Genomic DNA, 9,945 nt, shown 5'->3' on the forward strand with positions numbered 1-9,945 from the left:
TGTAAAGATACAAAATGGCTGCACCCTCAGTCATTTTAATGTCCAAAATGACCACTGCTTGTAAACATTTCAAATGGCTGCACCCTTGGTCATTTTAAATATCCCAAATGACTGCCACTTGTAAACATTCAAAATGGTTGCACCCTCAGTCACTTTAAATATCCAAAATGGCTTCCACATGTACACAATCAAAATGGCTATGTCCTCTGCACAGCAGAAAGTCAACAACTCAGGTTGTCTCCCACATTGCTGTTTCCCTTCTTAGTCATAGGCCACCAGCACAGTCATCCTTGCAGCCCTTGGTGACCAAGCCTGATCTTTTTTAGGTCAATTCTCAGGTTCTAACACCACTTGGAACTATTCAGGCTGTCGGTCCCGTCGGAGTAGCTGAGAGTCTATAACTCCGATCACCTCTGTCCTCACTGTTTTTGTTCAGGTTTTTCCACTAGTTGGTGCCTAATTCACTTCTGTATGATTCCTTTCAAAGCTCAGGGCTCCAGGGTTATCTTTTGTATCTCTGTCAACTGATTTTTCTTTTCTTTGTTGAAGAGGGTCTGTGTTGCTTGTCTGCCTATTCCTCCATCTTACTGGAAGTCCAATCTCTTTAATTCTTTTGCTCTTAAACTTGATTTCTTATTCTACTCCTGGCCTCCTGCCTTTTCTTGTTAGCTAGAACCTCATAGCTTTGACATCTTTAATTCCTCTTTTCCTTGTTTTTCCATTTCATCTTGACTAGTGACTACTAAGGCACCTGACTGCTAACCAGAAGGCTGGCGGTTCAAATCCACCAGCCACTCTTCAGAAGGAAGGTTGGGCAATCTACTTCTGTAGTGATACTACCTTGGAAACCCAAGGAAGGGTTGCTATGAGTCGGGTCCGATTCGATGGCACATAACAACAACAATAGTGACTACTACCACTACAATGGCTACCAGCATCACTACCACCACTACTACTGCTATCATCACTATAATGACCACCAGCCTATCACAACAACTACTACTACTACAGATATGGCCAATAAATATAACAGCTAATTTTTATAGTGCTTACTACATGACAGAACCCTTGGGTGGTGCAAATGTTCAACATATTTATTTGTTGAGAGGTTAGAGATTCAAGCCTATCTAGAGGTGCCTCAGAAGAAAGTTTGGTCCACCTACTTCCAAAATATCAGCCACTGAAAGCCCTAACAAGTACTGTTCTACTCTGACATAACTCATGGGGTCATTATGAGTTGGCATCGACTCAATGGCAACTGGTATATAAGAAGGATGTAATGAGTCATCCAGCCCCCAGGCTGGAAACCTTATAGCATTCTTCACTCCCCATCTGCACCATACCACTTGGTCCCACAGTCAATTAGTTGCTGTAGAAGATTCTATTGGTTGTCTGCCCAAAAGTCGTTCCCTACTTCTTCCTCAGTTAAAAGACACCTATGATTTTATTCAGGAATTTGTCTCTCAGGAAAGGTGATCTATTTCCAGAGCAGGAACAGATCATGAAAATTCTAAAGCAGTTATCCTATTTTCCTTGCTAGCAGTTTGAAGTAGACATATGACAATGTGATCAGTAAGATATGAAGGGAACTGTACTGGGGATGTCTGGGAAGGGTTCTTTCTTTCTTTCTTTTTTTTTTTTTAAAAAAAAGCACATAGGAAGAGATACCCTCTTCTTCAACCAGACATTGTCACGTCTGGACTTATTATGTGAAATTATATCCTCATGGCTTAAGCCATTGAATTGGAGTTTTCAATTCCTTGCAGTCAGAGGCAATCTGTCCCTTCTCTATTTCTCTCACACAGGATAATTTCCTTCTCACCCCTGCAATTGCCTGCCTGCATGGCAAACTCTACTTCTAGACAAAACCTAATCCTCATCTCTTCTGAGATAAGACAGGTTTATAGGTTGTCATTGGATCCTGTATTTATTTCTATCTAACTTTCCTTAGATTACAAGATCCTTGTGTCAACTGTTTATCTTTGATCTCTGTTGTTAGGTGCTGTTGAGTCGGCTCCAACTCATAGCAACCATATGTGCAGCAGAACGAAACACTGCCTGGTCCTGTGCCATGCCCCCAGTCCTTGCTACACTTGATCCCATTGTTGCAGCTACCATGTCGATCCATCTCATTGAGGGCCTTCCCCTCTTTAGTTGACCCTCCACTTTACCAAGCATGATGTCCTTCTCTAGGGAATAGTCTCTTCTGACAACATGACCAAAGTAGGTGAGATAAAGTCTGGTCATTCTCGCTTCCAAGGAGCATTCCGACTGCACTTCCTCCAGGATAGATTTGTTAGTTCTTCTGGAAGTCCATGGTACTTTCAGTATTCTTCACCAACCCCACAACTCAAAAGCATCAATTCTTCTTCGGTCTTCTTTATTCATTTTTCAGCTCTCACATGCATATGAAGTGATTGAAGATACCATGGCTTGGGTTAGGCACACGTTAGTCTTCAAAGAGACATCTTTATTTTTCATCACCTTAAAGAGGTTTTTTGTCCAGTACAGTACATCATCTGATGTCTTGACTGATGCTTCCATGGGTGTTGATTGTGGATCCAAGCAATATGAAATCTCTGACAACTTCCATCTTTTCTCCATTTATTGTGATGCTGCTTATTGGTCTGGTTGTGAGGATTTTTGTTTTCTTTATGTTGAGGTGTAATCCATACTGCAGTGCTTAGATATTTGTTGAACGAATTAATGAATAGATGGAAAGGGTTATTTTATATCTTTGTTCAGTTGGGGCTCTCCCAAAACTTTTTATAATATCTAATCTTAGTTCATGGAATAGAAACAGCTGTTTACAAAAATAATAATAAACTTGGATGAATTCACTACTGAACACATTAGATCTTATACCAGGTGCACATTAACCCACCAAGGGATAGAGAGGAGTTAGAAGTAAAAACTGTGTATAGGTTCAGAGATGATGGACTACTCAGGGAATTCATTTATGAAAGATGTCAAGAGTAAGAAAAAGGTGTTAATCCGTTGCATCAATGTAGTCTTCAAGAAAAGACCTTCTGAGCTCTTTGATGCTAAGAAATGCACTGCTCAGAATGATTTCTTTTCTTCTAGAAGGTAACCTCCTTTGGATGTTTCCAGAGACTTGATTTAAATATGGTGATTTTATTTTGAGAATAATTCCAAGGTAGTATTAGAAATACGCTTAAAATATTAAGAAATGTTAGAAGATAAAATGATCTATTCTCATAAAACCCTAGACTCTATTTGGTAGAACTTTCTGCAATGATGGAAATATTTTATACTGCACCACCAACTATGGTAGCTGCCAGCCACCTATAGCTCTTGAGCACTAGAAACATGGTTAGTGTGACTAAGGAAATGAATTTTTTAAATTTAAGTATCCATATGTAGTGATTAGCTATTGGACACCACAGTTCTGCGTTTTATATTCTTATCAACTAGTCAGGATAGGAAAGGGTGTACTATAGTAACAAATAATCCCAAAATATTAATGGTTTAAAACAATAAAGTTTTATTTTTAATTTCTACTACATATTCATCATATGCCACCTGGTGACTGTTAACATTTCCTCATTCTGCAACCAGGCCACCATCTTGACTACTGACAGTCACTGTAACAAGGGGGAGGAAAAAGAGATATGGAAATTCTTGTACTGGTAATCAAATGACCACTTGGCTTAGAGGTAGAACACATCACTTCCACCCAAAACTCATTGGCCAGTCAAAGATTCTATAGAATAATCCTGATAAAAAAGTGGTAATGCAGAACAGAATTTCAAATTCTCATGGAATCCAGACTTTCTGGAGACATGGAGGCTGGATGAACCCTGAAACTATTGCTCTGAGAGAATCTTTAAACCTTGAACCAAAAATATCCCCTAAAGTCTTCTTAAAACCAAACAATAGTTTAACAGTAAAAAATGTCTGCCTTGAGTATTGTGCTATTCTAAAAGCCATCTGTATGGAATCAAATTGACAACAGCAACTCAAAGGATTAGATACAAAGCCTAGAGGGCAGAAGACTAAGGTGTGTCTAACCCAAGCTGTTAGACACCCCATTAGAGTGGACACCCCATTAGAGTAGAGGATGCCCCATTAGAGGCACTCACTTGGTTATGCCAAGAGATTTGGAAGACAGCTACCTGGCCAACTGACTGGAAGAGATCCATATTTGTACCCATTCCAAAGAAAGGTGATCCCACAGAATGTGGAAATTATAGAACAATATCATTAATATTGCATGCAAGTAAGATCTTACTGAAGATAATTCAAAAATGGTTGTAGCAGTATATTGACAGAGAACTTCCAGAGGTGCAGGCTGGATTCAGAAGAGGACGTGGAACAAAGGATATCACAGCTCTTGTCAGATGGATCTTGGCTCAAGGCAAAGAATACCAGAAAGATGTTTACTTGTGTTTTATTGACTATGCAAAGGCCTTTGATTGTGTGGATCATGACAAATTATGGATAACATTGAGAAGAATGGGAATTCCTGAACACTTGATTGTACTCATGAGGAACCTGGACCTTGACCAGGAGGCTGTCGTTCGAATGGAACAAGGGGACACTGCATGGTTTAAAATCAGGAAGGGAGTGCGTCAGGGTTGTATCCTTTTTCCATACTTATTCAATCTATATGCTGAGCAAATAATCCAAGAAGCTGGACTATATGAAGAAAAACGTGGCATCAGGATTGGAGGAAGAATCATTAAAACCTGAGATACGCAGACGATACAACTTTGCTTGCTGAAAGTGAGGATGACTTGAGGCACTTACTGATGAAGGTTGAAGAATACAGTCTGCAGTATGGATTATGTCTCAATATAAAGAAAACAAAACTCCTCCCAACTGGACCAATGAGCAGCATCACAATAAATGGAGAGAAGATTGAGGTTGTCAAAGAATTCACATTGCTTCGTTCTACAATCGATGCCAATGGAGGCAGCAGTCAGGACATTAGACGACGTGTAGCATTGGGAAAGTCAACCGTGAACGAACTGTTTCAAGTGCTGAAGAGCAAGGATGTCTCCTTGAGGACTGAGGTGTGCCTGACACAAGCCATGATATTTCCAATTGCCTCATATGCATGTGAGAACTGGACAATGAATAAGGAAGACTGAAGAAGAGTTGATGCTTTTGAGTTGTGGTGCTGGCGAAGAATGCTGAAAGTACCGTGGACTGTTAAAAGAACTAACAGATCTGTCCTGGAGCAAGTGCACCCGAAACACCCCTTGGAAGTGAGAATGGCCAGACTTCGTCTCACCTACTTTGGTCATGTTTTCAGAAGGGACCATTCCTTGGAGAAGGATGTCATGCTTGGTAGGGTGGAGGGTCAATGAAAGAGGGGGAGGCCTTCAATGAGATGGACTGACACAGTGGCTGTGATGATGGGCTCAAATATAGCAGGGATCATGGAGCTGGTGCGGGATCGGGCAGTGTTTCGTTCTGCTGTGCATGGGGTCACTATGAGTCAGAAATGACTTGATGGCACCTAACAACAACAACAACAACAACAACCTAAGCTGTGGTATTTTCAACCACCTCTTATGCATGTGAGAGTTGGACAATGAATAAGGAAGACTGAAGAAGAGTTGATGCTTTTGAGTTGTGGTGCTGGCGAAGAATGCTGAGAGTACCAGGGACTGCTAAAAGAACTAACAAATCTATCCTGGATGAAGTGCAGCTGGAACGCTCCTTGGAGGTGAGAATGACCAGACTTTGTCTCTCCTACTTTGGTCACGTTGTCAGAAGAAACAATTCCCTGGAGAATGCTTGGTAAAATGGAGGGTCAGTGAAAAAGGGGAAGGCCCTCAACAAGATGGAATGACGTGGTGGCTACAACAATGGGCTCATGTATAGCAAGGGTCGTGAGGATGGCACAGGACCAGGCAGTGTTTCGTTCTGTTGTCCATAGGGTTGCTATGAGTCAGAGCCAACTCGACAGCACCTAACAACAACAACAAGTTTATGTTAATAGAAGAGGAATAACTCAGAAAAGAAATGGTTGCACAATGAAATATACTCAATATCACTGCACTGTACATATAGAAACTGTTGAATTGTTGGTGTATGTTCTGCTGTGTATATTCTTAACAACAACAAAAATAAAATATTTTAAAAACATAAGAAGAAAGGCCTAGCAATGTACTTCTGAAAACTTAGCCATTGGAAGCTCTATGGAGCACAGTTCCACTCTGACACACATGGGGTTGCCATGAGTTGAAGTCAACTGAATGGCAGCTGGTTACCTTTCTTTGTAATTTGACTACATTCTTATCCCCAAACAACGTATTTTTTAGTTTTGCATATTTTGTGCTTTATATAAATAGAACTATTCTATATTTTTTCCCAAAAGGAGTAGAAACTCATTGGCCAGAAGTAATCACAGGTCCCCATCTACTATGAAGTACATCCAATTCTGTAGTCTGGGAGACAGAAATATTAGGTGAATAGCACTATTGACTAACTTTGTAAGAATCACCAAAATAACCAATATATTAAATTTAACACAAATAAATTGCATTTTTAAAAGTTAACATTCTGTCTGTCATGGATTGAATTGTGTTCCCTCAAAGTTTGTGTCAACTTGGCTGGGCCATGATTCTCAGTGGTTTAGAAGATATGCAATGATGTAATGTGGCAGATATGTAATGATACCCCATGATGTGATCTGATGCGATAAGCCAATCAAGTGGAAAAGGATTAACATTAAGGGTAGGTTGCAACACCCTTAGTCCCATCACACCCTGGTCTGATGTAAGGGGAGCTTCCTTGGGGTGTGGCCTGCAACACCTTTTATCTTAACCAAAAACCACCAAACTCACTGCCATTGAGTCTTGGGTCGGTTCTGACTCATAGTCACCCCTCCTTGGGTTCCCAGTGTGGTATCTCTAAGGAAGTGGATTGCCTAGTCTTCCTTCCAAGGAGGGGCTGGTAGGTTTAAACCCTCAGCCTCTGGTTAGCAGTCCAATGCCTTAGGCACTACACCACCAGAGTTCCCATCTTTTATCTTACAAAAGATAAAAAGAGAGAGAAGCAAGGAGAGAGGAGGAACCTTCTACCTCCAAGAAAGAGGAGCCAGGAGTGGAGTGCATCCTTTGGACCCAGGGTCCCTGCACTGGGATCCCTCTAGGAACAAGAGACACAAAGAGAGGAAGTCTTCCCCTAGAGTCTGCGCTCTGAACTTGGACTTCTAGCCTCCTAAGCCATAAGAGAATAAGTTTCTGTTTGTTAAAGCCATCCATTTGTGGTGTTTCTGTTTCAGCAACACTAGAGAGCTAAGACAGTGTCTGTCAAAAGGAATCAACAAAAACTCAAGAAGGAGAAAAGTATGTATGACTCCAGGAATGCTCCTTTTGTAAAATCAAGAAAGGAAAGCTTTAAATGATGTTTTGGTATTTTATATATGTATATTTTTTATTAAGCTTTTGAATAGGCAAATCCATTAATTAAAGAAAAAGGAAGCATTATCAGAATTTATCTTCCATTATAATATAAAGAGGATAATTTTGTCAATTTCCATTTTTGCTTAAATCTTTTTTTTTTTTTTTTAAATAAAATGATATTAAGTCTCCTCACAATAGGGTCTTAACATAATGCAAAATGCAGTGTGACAGTCATTCAAAAATGAGTATCAGAGAATCTTGGAATTAGATGAAATCTTGGAAGTCAGGCATTCTAACCTCCAATATGGAAATCCCTCCTATAGCATTCCACATCTGGGATGGAGAGGAAGGTCCCTACTGTTGTGGGAATTCATTCCAATGATGGACAGGTGGGACTGTTTGAGAACTCTTCCTGCTGTATCAAAAACAGCATCCCAAAGCATTCAGTCTGTGGGTCCTGTTATGTAGCCACCCAGGCCAGGCCAGCGCCTTTGCTCTATGAGAGCCCTCAACCACCTAGGGGGAGTTATTCTGCCCCCTGGGTTTTCTCTTTTTCCAGCTAAACTCTCCATTCCTTTGCCCTTCCTTCTTGTGCCTTAGTTCCCTTGTCTATTTTCCTGGTAGCTCTCCTGAGAGCATTAAGCACAGAGGAGGGAGTAGGGGGTGTGGCATAGACTTTGGGGCCAGAAAGTCTGAGCATCAATCAAATCCTACTGCTAGTTGCATGAATCACCATGCCTTTCTGGTAGTAGTTGAGCACTTAACTATTTGTGCCACCCAGGGAGCCTAGCTACTTAGATTTGATTCTCAGTGACCTTCTCTGTACAATAGGGAATAACCACACTTACCTCTTAGTCTTGTTAGTAAGTTCAAACAGGATAATATCTATATAACAATGGGTGCACAATAAATATTTACTTCAGCATGAAATTTCTTTTAAAATGTGATGTGTGGAGTTGAACATAGTAATAATTTAGATGTTGTCTGATCAGTAGAGAAAACTCTTTCCCTTCTCTGGGACATCATCTTATTCCTTCATTTATGTAGCCTAAAAGTATTAGCATTAGTTTTTTGGGGTAGCTAGATCATATTATCATAATTCATACTGTAATTAAAAATACCAATTTCCACTAAATCACAGCCTTACTTGTGCCATTGACATTTTAAGCCCTTAAGTGTAAGACTTAAGCGGATGAAATTTTATATGAATAAATGCTGTATTGGCTCATTGCTCCTTAGCTTTTAGCAAGGTCTCAGTCTTTTGAATCATGATATAATACATGCCTCTTCAAGACTCATGTATTCTAAAAATTTGATAGGCATGTGTCATGGATTGAATTGTGCCCCTCCGAAATATGTGTTAACTTGGCTAGACCACGATCCCCAGTATTGTGTGGTTGTCCTCCATTTTGTGATCTGATGTAATTATCTTCCATTTTGTGATGTGTTGTGAATCCTGACCTCCATATGTTAATGAGGTCTGGTATGTTAATAGCTGTAGTAGTTAAAGTTGTGTGTCAACTTGGGTGGGCTGTGGTTTTGAGTGGCTTGGCAGTTGGAGAACCATGATGAGATTGTAATCACCTTCATGGTGAAATCTGCTGTGAGATCTTAATCAGTGGAAAGGGAGGAGCTCTCAGAGTGGCTTGCTTCCAGTATATATGAAGAAGCGTTGAGGAATGTCTCTAGCTTTTTTAGCATATCTGGATCTTCATTTGGCTGAATCTTCATCTACAGTTCCTGCTTAGGAATTTGAGCCAGTGGCCTGCCGTGTTGCCTGCCAATCTTGGGATCATGTCATTTTACTTGCTGACCTTGGGTTTGTCAGCCTCAGCAGCCAGCAGCTGACTGAGTTAGGCAACCCTCCAGCTTCAGTGGGCCTAGAACAAGAGGCAAAGCTGAAGCCCAAGGTCAAGGGGCCTTTGCCCAGCCCTTAGAGCTGACACTCTGAATTCAGACTTCTAGCCTCCTAAACTATATAAATTTAAGCCTCAAGTTGCAATATTGAAAGATTCTAAGGGCAAAATATTGAACGATGCAGGAAACATCAAAAGAAGATTAAGTGAATACACAGAGTCACTATACCAAAAATAATTGGTCAATGTTCATCCATTTCAGGAGGTGGCATATGATCAAGAACCAATGGTATTGCAGGAAGAAGTTGAAGCTGAATTGGAGGAAATGGCAAAAAACAAGGCTTCAGGAATTGACGGAATACCCACTGAGATGTTTCAAAAAATGGGTACTACACTGGAGGGACCCATTTGGCTATACCAAGAGATTTGGAAGGCAGCTTCCTGGCCAGCCAACTAGAAGAGATCCATATTTGTACCCATTCCAAAGGAAAGTGATCCCACAGACTGTGGACATTATCGAACAATATCATTCAAGTACAGTCTTACTGATGATAATTCAGAAATGGTTGCAGCAGTATATTGACAGAGAACTTCCAGAAATGCAATCTGGATTCAGAAGAGGATGTGGAATGAGAGATATCATTGCTGAAGTCAGATGGATCTTGGCTCAAAGAAAAGAATACCAGAAAGATGTTTACTTGTGTTTTATT

Source organism: Orycteropus afer, unplaced genomic scaffold (genome assembly GCF_000298275.1).
Source record: "Orycteropus afer afer isolate SDZICR_OR568_19922 unplaced genomic scaffold, OryAfe1.0 scaffold00002, whole genome shotgun sequence".
Lineage (NCBI taxonomy): Eukaryota > Metazoa > Chordata > Mammalia > Tubulidentata > Orycteropodidae > Orycteropus > Orycteropus afer.